Raw genomic sequence first — 16,836 nt, forward strand, 5'->3', positions numbered from 1 at the left:
CTGTAAATGAATATAAGCATTACATTTTATTATTGTATGAGCTTTTTGCCATGCTAATTGAGAAGAATAAATAATTGGATTTGAAAATTGTGAGTTTTGGGGATTTTGGTATAATAAATGGCCATGGGGGGTAGTAGTTCACCCATAAAGGGATATTATGACTCGTAGATAACATGTATATCGAATTAGCTAATTGTTGAGCCACCCAATTATTTTCCAAATGTGGGAGTCGTAAGCCTCCTTTTAGTGAGGATGAGTGTAATTTGGCGCTACATATACAAGGTTTATTTTCTCTCCAAATGAAACAAGATATCAAAGATTAAGTGCTTTTAATAAATGTGGTTGTTACAGCAAGTGAAAGCATACTAAACACGTAGTTACATTTTGGAATTGAATTCATTTAAATAATGTTTACTCTACCCCATAATGAAAGATGTAATTGAGACCATCGTACAAAATCCTGTTTAAGTTTATCTACAATAGGATTCAGATTATCCATCACCATATTCTTCATCCCAGGATTAAGTAAAGTCCCAAGATAATTAAGTTGAGAAGTTCTTCACCTAAAAGGAAGATTACTTAGGGAAGCTAGAGTAATACTTGTACTCATTGGTAGAGCTTCACATTTAGACCAATTAATTTTATACCCAGAAAACTTCACAAAATTATTCAAAAGATTAAACAGAGTATTAGCTGAAGATTCCGGTTTTGAAAGTGTCAATAATATATCATCAGCATAGTGAAAAACTTTTTATTTCTCTTGTAGGAATTGTGATACCTTTTATATTGATATTTTGTCTAGTAGCAATAGCCAATGGTTATAAAGCAAGAAGAAACAGCAGTGGATAGACTGGACATCCTTTGTCTGGTACAACGAAAAATTCTAAAGTAGGAAGATGTAAAGCCTTTAAAAGTAATTGCTGCGGTTGGGGAGTAATACATTCATTTGGTTAGAGTAATAAAATCTGTTCCAAACCTCATTGTATCCATAGTTCGGAATAAATATCCCCAATCCACCCTATCAAAAGCTTTTTCTCCGTCTAGGGATTATAATATTACACTGTTGCCAGAGTAAATGTAAAATTGTTCGAAGATGATTTGAAGAGGAATGGATTGGGACAAAACCAACCTGAGATGGGTGGATAAGTGATGTAATAGCTGAATTAAGACAAATCACCAATATTTTTGCCAGAATTTTAATATCAGAATTTATTAATGAAATAGGTGTGTAACTGGAAAATTCTAATGGATCTTTACCAGGCTTGAGAATAATAGTGATACGTGCACGCAGAAATACTGGAGAAAAGTGTCAATTTTTTAATGCTTCATTGAAGAAAGGTTGTAACAGCGGGGTTATATGGGTTTTGGTAATCTTATCAAATTCAATAGGGAAGCCGTCTTGTCTGGGGGCCTTACTTGTGGCTAAACAATCAATAGCTTTTGTAATTTCTTCTAATGTTAGTTCTCCTTCAAGGCTGTTTTTCTGTTCTTGAGATAATCTTGGAATATTTGAATTGGTAAAGAAATATCTCTTCCTCTTTAGTATCTGAACACTGTAATGATGTATAAAGTGTTTCATAATAGGTCTGGAATTGTGACAGTATATCAGAGGGTAATGTAAGCAAGCTACGAGAAGGATTTTTAATATGTTGACATAAGCTCAGTTTTGCTTAAGGTGTTTTATATGAAGAAATATTAAATCTCCAAATGGGAGAAAATGAGAAATAAGTGTCATTTTGGAGTCAGTGGGCGTGTAGATCGTACCAATAGTCATGAAAAAAATTTGAACACAAATTTTAGCAAATGCATATCTACTGCTATCAGCTATCCATGTTTGAATAACTTTCTATGGTAGGTTTTTATGAAAAAGGATGGCTACTCCATGTTTACAAATAGGAGTATTAGCATTGTTAGGATTATTAGGAATTATGCTACCATATATACTTGACCAATCCAATCTCTTTTCAGTTTTTCGCTTTCTGACATATTGAGATGAGTTTCTTGTAACAATGCAATATCAGGTCTTCGTTGTCCAAGAAAATTAAGTATTTTCTTTCTCTTAATAAACAGTGTTAAATCATTAACATTTAAAGAAACAACATTTAAAAGTTTCATCTTATGAACTGACATATTCAGAAAAAAATAAGAATGCTAAAGTTTATAGAAATATAGAAAGGTAAGATTATAAATGTATAGAAAACAGTTAATATAGAGGAGAAGGAAAAGTATAAGAGAAAAGGAAAAAATATATTCAAAAATCAGAATATGTCAATACAGATAAAAGAATATGAATAAGAAGAGTGGCAAGAAAATATAGATATAAAATCAAGTTAAATATTAGGAATAGATATAAATGAGAAATTATTATTTGAGAAAACAGTCAATACAAATTTAAATTGTTCAACAAGGAGTGCTAAGACAAATACGTACACAAAACAACTAAATCCTTAAGCCGAGGGGATAGACAAAATACAGTGTGGAGTGGAAAACAGAGACAAGGGTAATTGTGCCATTGCAAATATGAAATAAAATAAAATATCCGAAAACATGTTAGGATATAGTCGCATAAAAGGAGGAGAGGGAACAGAGGGCAAAATATTAAATAAAGTAATCTAAATCTAAACAAAAGGAAAAGGAAAACATGATGAAGGGAAACTTAGGAATAAAGAAAAGAAAGAAGAGTGCAAAACATTATTGCATAAATTGTTATATGTCTATCATAATCAAGATTTCAAAGGTGATCTAGATTTATCTCTAGGTTGATGTTTCTTCCATTCTTTAAGTTTACCACCATGAGACCATTGCCGTTGAACAGTATCCCATTCTCCTTAATCAGCATCATCTGGAGCAGTAGATGCAGAATGTTCTTTAGTGGGTGATGAAGATGAAGATTTGTGTTCCATCTCTGAATCCTTTTCGTCTAAGTCATTCAGAAATTATTCCAAGTCATGAGGATCAAAATACTCCTTGGTTTTCCCTTTAAAAGTCACAATCATAGTAGCAGGTTCCACAAGAGAATATTTTACGTCTCTCTTCTTCAGTCTAGTGCGCAAAGTTAAAAAATTGTTTCCTTTTAAGATTGGTGGGTGTTGAAAAGTCTGCAGTGATGATAACTTGTGATCTGTCATATACATAAGGACCATGGGGGTCATTCCGACCCTGGCGGTCAAAGACCGCCAGGGCAGCGAATGACGGAAGCACCGCCAACAGGCTGGCAGTGCTTCCTTGCCCATTCTGACCGCGGCGGTAAAGCCGCGGTCAGAAAACCAGGGCCGGCGGTTTCCCGCCGGTTTACCCCCGGCTGGGCGAATCCGCCATGGCGGCACTGCAAGCAGCACCCCCATGGGGATTCTGACCCCCTTACCGCCAGCCTGTTTCTGGCGGTTGTCACCGCCAGGAAGAGGCTGGCGGTAACGGGTGTCTAGGGGCCCCTGGGGGCCCCTGCACTGCCCATGCACTTGGCATGGGCAGTGCAGGGGCCCCCTAACAGGGCCCCAGCATGCTTTTCACTGTCTGCCTAGCAGACAGTGAAAAGCGCGACGGGTGCAACTGCACCCGTCGCACTCCTGCAACACCGCCGGCTCCATTCGGAACCGGCTTCAGTGTTGCATGCCTCTTTCCCGCCGGCCCAGCGGGAAAGTTGAAATGGCACCAGCGGTCTTTTGACCGCAGTGCGGCCAAATGGCGGTTCCCGCCCGGCGGGCGGCAACCGCCGCCCGCCGGGGTCAGAATGACCCCCCATGTTTCCTTGCTTCTATAATAATCTGACAAGCTTATTGATGTCACAAACAGCAGGCTAAAATATGTCGAGGATTTGTAGAACGATCTCATATGCGGGAGCGGACACGATGGGCCCTCTGAAATTCCAGTGGGAAAGTAAAGGTGATGTTCTTCAGTGTTGGTATTAGATTGGTCAGAAAACCTAACATATCATCTTTCTCTATTTGTTCAGGAAGACCTATGATTCTAATATTATTCCTCCTGCTGCGGTCTTCTAAGTCACTCATTTTCTGCTGCAAATACCACATGTCATGACTTGTGTCAGGAGTCTGATCAAGACAAGACTCAGGTCCTCATTTCGACCCTGGTGGTCACCAGACCGCCAGGTTCGCGGTCAGACCGCCGCCAAAGCGGAGGTCCGGGCGCGACATTACGACTATTGCATAACCGCCATGGTCGGACCACCGCCATGTTGCCGTCTGTCGACAGCATGGTATTCTTGACGGTCGCAATCCACCAGGGCAGCGCTGCAAGCAGTGCTGCCCTGGGGGTTATGAGTCCCCTTTCCGCCAGCGATCGGCCCGCCATGCAAAGGCTGGTGGAAAGGGGGTGCCCCCATGGACAGTCCCGTCACGCTTTTCGGTGCCCAAATCACAGGCAGTGAAATGCGCAACGGGTGATGTTGCACCCCATGCACCGCAACATTGCCGCCGGCTCAATGTTGTGGTAAGTTTTCCACTGGGCCAGCAGGCGGAAACGCTGTTTTCGCCCGCTGGCCCTGCAGAAAACTCCTAATAGGGCGGCCAGCATACCACCAGCACTGGCCAAAGTCGTAATGAGGCCCTCAATGTCCATAATGCGACTATCCATTGTCTGCATACGGGAATGAACTTTAGTAACTTCACTTCTTTATCCTTGAAATTCCATGGTATTTGCAGAGACTGCATTATTGACAGATGTAATTGAGGATTTTATATCTAGTAGATCTTTCAATATTGTGTCCAGGGCTGAGGATGGTGGACTCAGCCATTTTACGCTTTGAGATAGTGGTGCCGGATGTGGATGACAGAGCTGCACTATATGATAATTGTCCTACCGTTTTAGATTCTGACATAGGAAATATCTTTTCCTCTTCCTCCAAACTTCATCCAGTAATAGGTGATTTTTTATATGACTGAAAACACAGATGTCATTTTCAGTAATAAGCACTCACTTTGTTTTTCATTTTTCTATTCTCCTTTTAATTTCCAAAACTTCCCCTTAATCATACAGACTTGAGGCATCACTCAATTAGGTAGTGCAAATTTTTTCAATATTCAAAATAATTTAACATGTAGGATTTTTAGCATAGTTCGAGCTTCTCATGAGAGAAAAAGAGGCAAAAAGAGAAAAAAAAAAAAGAAAAAGGATTCCTCAAGTTCGACCTTTTTCTGTTTATATTAGTTTAAAAAGCAATGGTTTGTGCCCAAAAAAATCATTTAAGTGGTGGCATGTGCAGTTAACTTTGTTGTTCTACAATATGATTTATTTGCTTTTTACTCTGTTCCAAAAAGAATTATCCAGATTTTCCAAGATTTGTTTTTTTCCTTCCTAGTAAAAGTCTGTGATCAGTGACAAAGAGAGAAAAAAAAGTCAGCATTTCACCTTCGTTCAGAAAGGATCCTTCATCTTCCTCTGCACGCAGCCGTTTTAAGCTTATCAGATCGTCGTTTCCGTAAGCTCTAAATTCAATTGCAGAGCAAATTGTCTTAAATGAATAAATCCTACGATGTCTTTTCACCTTCCGACGCCAGAATCTTCTTGTATTTATGACGCGGAGTTCGGGAAAACATATTTCTGCCTGTTTCCCCGTCTCCGTTTGTTCCGGCTCTAGAAAGGAGCCGCCATCTTCTGTGGTGCCTGGCTATGCCCCCCCATGGGGAATGGATACCCGATGGACAACCTAGGGCCTGATGTCGATTTTGGTGGATGGGTTACTCTGTCACAACGTGACTGATAGCCCGTCCGCCGAAATATAAATCCCATAGGACATAATGGCATTTATACTTCGGCAGACGGCTTTCCATCACCGTTGTGATGAAGTAACCCGTCCTCTGAAATCTCTAAATCTAAATCAGGCCCTTAGTCTTTTGATTGGTTTTCATTCTGACAACTTCACAAAGGTGATTATTGGACTCCAGCTAAACAAGGTAGTGAGAATTACAAACAGGAACAGGTTAAAATAAGGTTGCGTGCTGGCGACACTGCTGTTTGCTTTGTTCTCCTCTGATCTACCAGCAAGTTTACATAAAGTAAATGCACACTCTCCGAGGGTGCAGAAAGACAGGTAATTTATTATTACACGCTGGTGATTTCGTACAGCTCACCCTAAGTCTGTAGTTTTGTAGAGACAGCGGGTTGCGTTAAATGATTATTGTAATATATGGAGAGATTAATACTCATAAAACGCAGGTGATGTATTTAGGTAAGAGCTTACAGTTGTATTAATGGCAATTCAATGGTATCAGGCTAGAAAGGGCAACATTCTATCAATATTTAAAAGTCACTTTTAATTACTTTACTTATACTTAAATCCAAAGTTCTATGGGTGGTTAATAGATGGTATATTGCATTGTTGGGGTTATATTAATTTATTAAACTCTATGGCAGCTACTCAAAAGCGCCTTTATGGCAGGAGTAGGAAGTCAAAAGTATTCTCTTCTTGCACCTGATGTCCTTAGAGAATTTTTCTTTGATGCAGTTGAGGTCAAAATACCAAGAAAGGCACTCAGTTTACCGCAAGCATTTGTTGTCGAAGCATGCGATTAAAATTGGAATTATCCTCCTTCATTCATCTGATTGATCTACAGTAAATACATTTTGTTGGCCCTTTAATCAATTCCAGCATCAAGCCCTTGGCAACTGAGGGGCATATTTACAAGAACATGGTGCATCAGCTATGGTGAGCCACTTTTCTTGGCCCTCCCATGCCCCTCTAACGTCACCAAGGCAGCGCCATATTTACAATACAGTGCACCATGGCGCATGTTAGAAAAAATAGTGTCACAATTTGTGGTGCTATTGTGGCGCATTGGTCGACTAGCGCCAAAAATTACTGAGCTAGTCCAGCTATGTGTGGGCAGGCCCATTGGAAACAATGGGAGCGTCACGTTAACGCCTGCCTCGGGTAAAAAACGACGGGAAAAATGGTGCCGTGAAATCTCGTAAATTTCACTGCATCATTTCTCTGGCCCTCCTAATTGGGGAACACCCCCCTTGCATACATGATGCCTGACGCAGGCATAATGTGGTGCCAGGGGTTACAAGGTGGCGCACCTTTCCCTGTTGACTTTGTGAGCGCTTGCTAGCAGTGTGATATAAATGAGTAACAATGATTTGGTTTAAGTAATTAGGTGCGGTAATTATAAATGTTACATATGTGATATCACTGTGTCCGCTCTGAAGAGAGGCCAGGGATTGGATGGGCATGGAATTTGAACACTGCTAATGTGCACTGACTCACACTGCCTTCAGCTTCCACTCCAGACCTCTCAGTTGTGTCCCGTTAAGGAACCTTTCCACAACCAGAACTCACCCAGACACCTAAATGCGACTCAGGTCACCTGTACCATACAAGCATTGGAAAACGCAATAGCTCAGCCTTTTAGAGCCAAAACCTTTTGGTTGTCCCTGTACTTATTAATGCCAATTCCAATTACATTACAAAATTGCGCCAAGGGAAAGAGAGTTTACAAATGTTAACAAAGTCTTGAGTTACATAAAATATGCCTTGTATATAAAGTAACATAATGCTAAACATATTGGCAAAGTCAGTATGTTTCAATGGTGAGATCTACTGGCTTTGCCAATGTTTGTTTTCTTTCCTTTTGTTCATGCTGTAAAGCATCGGCCTTTTTGCTGATTCCGTGCAGCATGAGCAAAAGGGATAGGTAGACTCAATAGGTCTCAAAGCCAAGGGTGAGACCTATTGACTTTGCCATTGTCTGTTAAGTTGGCTCAGAGCGGTTTCTCAATAGGAACCCAGCTGTCTGAAGGAGCAGTGACTCCCTGTGGGCGGACAGAAGCCAGAGAGAGAGATTTTGCTTTGGGGCCATTGAGAAGAAAAACCCAGTATTGGGTTTAGTTGTTTACTTCATGAGCCACGAGCTAGCGCTTCCTGTTTGGAATTTCCAAAGGTTCTAGAGCACTATGCCAAGTTTGTGGTAGTTACTTTTTAGCCATTGGCTCTGCCAGTTGTACTTAAGGACTGTTCAATAAACTTTAACTTAGAAATATCCCTCCACACAGCCACATGACAACCTGTCTGATCCTGGGCGAATTGGACACACACCGTCCCCCGAGTACCGAAAGTAAATCAGCGCTGCTAGAAGCTCTTAAGTTTGGCAGGGGGTGTTACGTGCATATAGTGATTCATTTGGAAGTGTTACCAGCACACAGGCGCGCGCCCCCCAGCAGCTGGTTTAAGATTATTTATAGAAATGTTCCCAGCCACATAAAGCTGCACTCACAGCGAGAATAAACACATTTCTCCACAACATCCGGCAATCGAAAAAAGCAGCCGCCCCCGCCGGCCGCCTTCCTCTTGCAAACACTTGCCCTGGCTCTCTCCATTGTGTGTGAGTGGAGCTGAATTACAGGTATGTTGACTCTCGCCCGGGAGTGAGTTCAAGGCCACGCCCCTCTCGGAAGAGACGCCCCCCCCCCTCCACCAGCAGCCGCCTGCCCACAAACCGCCTGTGTGATGCACAACATTGTGTGGGAAGGGCCCAGCAGTAACGCCCTGTTACTTACCGGTAAACTTTATTACTCCGAGTACATCCCCACTCATCCCAAGCCTTTGGGTTGAGTAAATTAAGGATATACTCCCAATTAACACTTCTGGATTTCTTTCCCCCTCCACCCCTCCATTACTCCTGTCAATCTAACTAACAAACTCTAATATCTGCACCTCAAATTAACTCATAATAATACTAAAACTGTACTCATTATTTCCCGATACTAATCCATCACTAATTCTTGTTGCGTTCCAGAGTAGCGTGCTATTCACCGAAAAGCGCTTCGAGGCCTCGTCAGGGGTACTAAGCGCTATATAAATACGATTACAATACAATACAATACTGGTCTTCCTCGTCTCAGTCCTTACTCCATGAGAAGGCCTCTGCTCCCACTGAAATTGATAACCTTAACCAGCCAGAAAAATACTCCCAATATGGCCGCCCCTATCCCAGCATGCCATATAACCGGAAGCTCCACTGAACCATATCCTGCTGTATTCTACTCATATCCAAGTCCAAAATAACCAATATGCAAGATGGGACCGGGTGGGGAAGGAAATCCAGGACTGAGACGTGGAGGACCCGTAATAGGAGTAATGCAGTTTTCCAGTGAGTAAACGGGCATTACCTCCGCGTACATCTTCCTCGTCCAATCCTGACTGTATGAGCACGCCACTGCTCCCACAGAAATTGATTACCTTAACCAGCCAGAAAAATACCTTCAATATGGCTGCCTCTACCCCAGCATTACATATAACCGTAAGCTCCACCGAACCATATCCTGCTTTATTCTACTGATATCCAAGCCCAAAAGAACCAATATGCAGGATTGGACCGGGTGGGGAAGGGAATCCAGGACTGCAATGAGGAGGACCCGTTCTCGGAGTAATGAAGTTTACCTATGAGTAAACGGGCATTACATCCTCGTACGTCTTCCTTGTCCAGTCCTGACTGCATGAGACAAGGCCCTCGACTGGATCCAATCCTTCCTCTCTGGCAGAACGCAACAAGTGAGACTCGCCCCCTTCCTCGCAGATCCCACACCCACCACCTGCGGAGTGCCCCAGAGATCCTCCCTCAGCCCCACGCTGTTTAACGTCTTCATGGCCCCACTAGCCACCCTCGTCTGACGCTACGGAATAAACATCATCTCCTACGCCGACGACACCCAATTCATCCTCTCCCTCTCCAACGAACCCGAGAAAGACAGACACAACTTCCACGAAGGCATGGAAGCAGTTGCCAACTGAATGAGAGACAGCTGCCTTCAACTCAACACAAACAAGGCAGAAATACTCATCATGGGCCCTCAACCCAACGCATGGAACGACTCCTGGTGGCCACCCACCCTCGGAAATCCGCCCACCCCCTACAGCCAACCCCGCAACCTCAGAATCATCCTGAACCCCGACCTCAGCATGAACCATCAAATCAACTCAGTCACCTCCACCTGCTTCCGCACCCTCCGCCTCCTACGCAAGTCCTTCAAGTGGATCCCCCTCCAACATAGAAAGACCGTCACATACGCCCTCATCACCAGCAGACTGGACTACGGCAATGCACTCTGTGCCAGAATCAACAAAAAACTCACCCACAAATTACAAAACATCCAGAACGCAGCCGCCGGACTGGTCCTCGACCTACCTCAACACCGCCACATCTCGCCAGATCTCGCAACACCTGCGTACACTGCACTGGCTCCCCATAGAGAAAAGAATCACTTTCGAGATCCTCACCCACGCACACAAAGCCCTCCACAACACCGGACCAGCCTACTCGAACCAGCAAGAACTTCCACGTACCCCACAGGGCCCTGCGCTCAGCCCGGCTCTCCCTCGCAGAAGTACCCTACATCAGGAAAACCAGAACAGGAGGACGCTCCATCTCCTACCTCGCAGCCACCGCCTGGAGCACCCCACCCATCCACATCAGACAAACCACCTCCCTCCCCAGCTTCACGGAGGAACTGAAGACATGGCTTTTTTAAACCACCTCACCGGTAAACGCTACACTTACCCCTCCCCCAAGCGCCTTGAGACCCTAACAGGTGAGTAGTTGCGCTTTACAACCTCTGATTGATTAATTGATTGATTGATAATCCAATACCCAAGCAGACACATTTTGGCTTAACAAGGTACCAATAAAAAAAACACATTGAATACTCCAATTTCGGCTGGCTGGTTTCGGGCATCAATCCGGGTCACATAAAAAACAAAATAGGATATGGTTTGGTGCGGCTTCCTGTTATATGGATAGGAGTGGCCACATTGGGGGTATCTTTCGATCTGGTTAGGGTAATCAATTTCTATGGGAGCCGGGACCAGCTCATGCAGTAAGGACTGGACGAGGAAGACGAATCAGGAGGTAATGGGCCGGAACGCCTAAAGTGAGAGCTGGAAGTGCTGTGCTCTAGCGTGCAGCTCAGGCTCAGCAGTGTCCTGACAGTTTAGGCTAACAAATGTCTTGATAATGCATCTTACCTCGCTTGGCCGGGGTAAATGGCTGTTCGTTGAGTTTTTTGTGAAATGTGCACCTTTCCAATGGACATAATAACAAATAAAAATACAGCTCACCACACCAATGACATAGGACTTTAATGCAACACAAACAGGATGACACCATCAAAAATAGCACAGCACAACATAATGCAACACAACCTATGACAAAAACAACAAAAAACACAAAACACAAAAATGCAGCACAAAATAAAACAATAGAGGGCAGCACCTCAACACAACCACAGCACATCACATAAATACACCAACAGAACCCAACACAAAAATAGAACAAAAACACATCACAACTCAACAATACAAGAACACAATACAACAATGTAGAGGAAAACACCACAACACAAGAACAAAACAACAACAAATCAATATATCACAATAGCAATACATCACAGCAAGGCAGCACAAAAAAGACATGGAAAAACAGAACCGAAATAGCAACACAATAGAACAACATGGCCCAACATCTAAACAACATAAACAAAATACACGACACAGTCTAATAAACAATGCAATACCTATTGCAGTACAATTATATTGTTGTGTTCAATTGTGTTAAAATAATGTAAAATGCTGATGAGTTGTTATGTTGCTCCATTTTGTTGCTATTTCATTCCTGTGTTGTATTGGAATATTGTTATGTTGTGCAGTTATGCTAGTGTGTTCTGTTGTATTCTGTGTTCTGTTGCATTGTATCCTTCTGCTGTTGCATTATGTCAGTATGTTGTATGATATTGTGTGTTGTACTGTTTTGCTGTGTTGACATACTTTTATATTGTTCAAATTCAGCCCTGTAGATGGCCTGAGATTGCTAATCTGGTGTGTTGTGTTCAATTCTTGTTTTTAACTGTTGTTCTGTTATTTTATTGTAATTGTGTTGGTGTAAATGTGCACAAAGGTTGTCACATATTATTAGGACAACGGCAGAAAGCCTGGCATATCTGTTGTGAAAGTAAATTGTAGGAAATTAGGTGTTTGATTGAGGGGGCGAAAACCCTTCTCAAGCAACAACCACAATCCTTGGCAGGGTGAACCTCAAAGGTCACTAAATTAATCTGTGCTTAACCCTCTGGTAGCTTGGAACAAACGCAGTCAGGCCTGACTTAGAGGCATTGTGGTAAGTATTAATGCAGCACATAAACTGAAATAAAGTGAAAACACAAGAAAATTCCTACCCCTATTTAGAAAATAGAGTAAAATGCAAGAAATAAAATGAGACCAAAACGACAAAAATGTATTCACTAGAACCAGTGATATGCAATTTTAAAAGTTTAAGTAAAAACAGTGCCAAGAAGCAGAAAGCGCTAACTGTGGGTATATGCTCACGCTAGACTGGGGCAAAAGTACAAGTTAAGGCTGACTGCGATAGAGTGTGGGCCAGGTACAGGCACCAGGTTAGCCCTGCTGAAAAAGTTACCTTCGCAAAGTCCAGCGCACATAGTTCAAAACTTCAGGATTTCACAGGAGAAGCTCAGGTGATTCCAGCCAAGGTTCCAGGATCTGGGGAGGCACTTCTTGGGGATGAGGAACAAACTCCAGCAAAAGCCAACAGGGCTCAGGCAGCTCCAGTTGTAGGTTCATGCAGGGCCACGCAGCACCAGTTGCAGCAGGTCAGCTGAGCAGTTGCAGGAAGGCCTCTGGAGCTCAGAACAGGAATTCAGCCAACTGACTCTTGGTGCCACTTTGGTAGTCCTGGGTTCAAGAATATGGTCCTCTCTCCTTCAAGCAGCAAGGCAGGCCTCATGCAGTAGGGCAGTCCTCTGAAGAACAAGGCAGACCTCAAACAGCAGGCAGTCTTCTGGTAGCTGCAGGCAGTCCTCTGAGAAACAAAGCAGGCCTGAAGCAGCAGGGCAGTAATCTAAGAAACAAGGCAGGCCTCAAGCAGTAGGGCAGTCCTCCGGAATACAAGGCAGTTCTTCTGTAGTCTTCTGCAGGCTCAGAGATGTACTGAAGAGTAGGTTTGAAGATCCTATTTTTGTACTTGGTGCCATCTTTGAAGTGAAAGAAACTTCTATAGTTTTCTGCTCACCGTTGAGTCTGGAATTTTCTTCCTCCCTGCCCAGGCTCCAAAGGGCCTGGGGTGACAATATACTGGTGTCAAGTTCTTTATGAGTGTGCTGGAGACACCCTTTGAAATGTAAGTGGGCAAGGAACAGCTTCTCCCATCCCATCCTGGAAGGATGGACCTCTCCCAGCTATACTTAGGTCCTATTGTTCACTGTCTGAGCCCAATACACATTCCTGATGGGGGAGCACATAATGATCCCAGGCAGCGGCAAACTCCCAGAAAGCCTCAGAAAGTTTATTGCAGGAAAATGTAAACTTTCTAAAAGTGGCATTGTCAAAACCGCAATCTAAAATCCCACTATACCATTAAAGAGGATTTTAAATTACAATTCATTTGAGCCCAACCTGCCCCCAATCAAAGGTAGCGCTTATTAAATGTAATAAGGTAACCCCATGGTATCCTGTGGGAATGGAAGGCCTCATATTAGTGAAAAATGAATTTGGGAGTTTTTAACTACCAGGACATGTAAAACTTAAAAGTATTAAAGTATATGTCCAACTTTTAAATACAATGCAGAGTGCACTATGAAATGTTTAGGGACTATCATAGGGGTGACATACATGTTAAAAAGGGAGGGTTGGGCCTGGCAAAAGGTTTATTTTGCAAGGCTGAATTGGCAGTTGAAAACAGTACACAGGCTGCAAAGGCGGGCCTCAGACATGTTTTAAAATGCAATTTTTAGTGTGTGGCACAATGAGTGTTGCTGCCCACTGGTAGCATTTAAGTTCCTGGGCACCTGTAGTAACATATTTGAAGGACCTACAAGTAAGTTAAATGTACCAATCAGGTGTAAGCTAATTGTGCTGCATTTTATGGGGAGGGCACAAGCACATTAGCACTGGTTAGCAGTGGTAAAGTGCACAGAGCCCGAAAAGCCAACCAAAAATGGTTCAGAAAATAGAAGGGGGGAAGGCAAAATGTTTGGGGGTGACTCTGCTGAGAGGGTCAAGTCCAAAACATATGTTAAATTCAATAGGAATGTAAGGGCAGATTGTTATCACACTGTGTTGGGCTTGTAATCTTGAAGATTACCGTAGTGGGCAGGGGTCTGGGTGTTTGTTACTCCCTCTGACAAACTTTAGGAATAGAACATTTGCACTGTGATAATTCTTGCAGGCCCTTTTACAAGGATGGTATTTTTTCTTCACTGTAGTTTTTTATGTACATTATGTCCGATGCTTACCTTGTGGGAAAGCTCATACTCAATGCAGAAGGCCTGAAAAGAGGTATATTTTTTCATAGAATCTCACAGATTACCGACCAGCAGTGCTTAATTTGTGCTTGTTGTTTCCAGTGCGGAGCACCGGCACTTATTTTTGAGGGACGGCACTTATTTTTCTGCCTCAAGCATTTACTGCGATCAAAAGACGCATGTGGGAAAGACGGAGGAAGAGAAAAATGAAAAAGCGTCACAAATAGGAAAAGCAGAAAGCTGCAAGAGTGAGTTGAAGGGGCCGGGAGTGGCTTTAAATGGATTGAAGAGGCCCGAGATGGCTTCAGGGTTAGGTTGCCTCAGTATTCCTTGTTCACACATTTAATTGTAGCAGCTGCATGCTTAAGAGGAGGGCTTTGGGCACGGCACGTTTTTATTTACAAATTAGGCACTGCCCACCAGGCAAGTGTTTTGGCTTTGGTTACTCACTCTGACAACCCCTGGGGATAGAAGAATCGCACTGTCATCATTTTTGTATGCCCTTTTACAAGGATGGTATTCTTTTCTTTCCCCACTGTAGATTTTTATGTATATTATGTCTGATGTTTTTTTCATGGAAAAGCTCATACTCAATGCAGCGGTCCTGAAAAGAGGTATGTTTTTCAGAGAGTCGCACATATTACCCACCAGGCAAGTGTTTTGGCTTTGGCTACTCACTCTGACAAACCCTGGGGATAGAAGAATCGCACTGTAATAATTCTTGTTAGTCCTTCTTAGTAGGGATGACATTTTGTCAAGTGTAATTTTATCTATTTTCATTTTAGGACAGAATGCCCAAGGATTGCCACGAAGGAACGCTTATCCTCAGTACAGACAATGATAAAGGCTGCTGGCCTCATTGGATCAGTGGAAAAAGTTATACCCACTGCCATAGGTCTGATCTGTCTATTATTAAGTTATGACAAAGACAGTAGGCCTGGCCTACTCATTGTGAATCACATATGTTAAAGCAATACGTTTACATTATGTGTTATTATAACAACATCAAAGGCCGTGGACAATCTTTTGCTACATGGAATTCCACAGAATACTGTACTAGGTAAGGGTCTGATGTTGGTCACCCTCTTCTTGTAAACCCTTGGGGCTGCAAGTTGCAGTGTGCTAAACAAAGTTAAAGCTCTTTGAGGGGGTTTGTATATTTTTTTCCCAGAAGTCATTTAGTACTGTATGTCTGATGATTGGCAGCTTCTGCACATACGCCTAACCAGTTGAAGGTGAATAGGAAGTGATAAAGGCTACAGTCCTGACTGGTTCACTTGGGAAAGACGCCAACAGTCTAGACTGTTTCTTATGATAAATTATGACAAAAGCAGTAGGCCTTTAGCAGTGTATTGGTATTACACTGAGTTATTGACCGTGGACAGGTATTTTGTAGGGGGTCCGGAATGTTTCATTCCACCCACAGAATTGGTGGAATTTGGTGACTCCACATTACTCTTCTTACACGAAGTTCCGGCCACATTCTGAGAATCACCATGTGGCGCAAATGTTTTTCCTGTGAGGCTCCAGGAATGTGAGTAAGATTTGGCATCCCCTAGTGCGATTTGCTAATCCATGTGGTTGCAAGCAGTCGCGGTCAGAGGGCTGCTTCTCGAGTACATTTGCTGCTGCTCAGGTGGATTTTCTATTTAAGCAGCAGCAAAATCAACTCAAATGACTGCAATAGCATTGTGCCGTTCTACCCGTATTAAATAGCAGCGCAAAAGTAATATTTTCATCCATTTTGCGGCACCCCGTGGAATCATGTAACTCTGCAGAATACCACGGAGTGAAACTCGGTAAGTTCCGCCCACCCCTAGTGTTTTGTTCCATGGAAGGTCACACGTCACCTTGCTAGGCAAGAATGCTGGTGTTGGTTTCTCCCTTTTACAAACCACAGGGGTAGAAGACTTGCACTGTAAGAACCAAATCTATGTTAAGCCCAATAAGAGGGTTTGCATATTGTTTTGCAAATTGTAATTCTGTTCATATTATAATGTTATGCTTTTATGCTTGAAGGTTGCCTTGTGGGAAAGCTGATGCTCAATGTAGCGGTCCGGAGTTGACCATAGTGACAAGCCAATGATAAAGGCTAGAGATCTGGTTGGGTCCAAGGGAAACGTAATGTCAGATGCCATTGGTCAATCTGTTTTGAAAAAATATGACAAAGGCAGTAGGCCTGACTTATTTATTATGAAAAGCATATTTTAAGGTCAATAGGCTCAACCGGTTGAGTGCTATTACACTCTGTTACAGCCTTAATCAGGTAGTTGATTACACAAAAGTCACTACCTACTTTTATTGGTGCTCGTTATGCCCTTTGGTAACTTCTCGGGTAGACAATTTGCACTGTGATAACCCTTGCTAGATCCATTTAGGAAGACCTGAAAGGCTTAGTAGTCTGCCATTCTCTTGGAATTAAAGAAAATAATTAACAAAATACATCGATACATATAAATACATACCGACATAAACATGGCGGGGCTTTGGATCAGAACCCTTCTGTGACTGGTCTGTCCGAGTGTCATTTGCACTCTGCTTCCATCTATGGCATCATACATCATGGGACAA

Source organism: Pleurodeles waltl, chromosome 11, assembly GCF_031143425.1.
Source record: "Pleurodeles waltl isolate 20211129_DDA chromosome 11, aPleWal1.hap1.20221129, whole genome shotgun sequence".
Classification (NCBI taxonomy): domain Eukaryota; kingdom Metazoa; phylum Chordata; class Amphibia; order Caudata; family Salamandridae; genus Pleurodeles; species Pleurodeles waltl.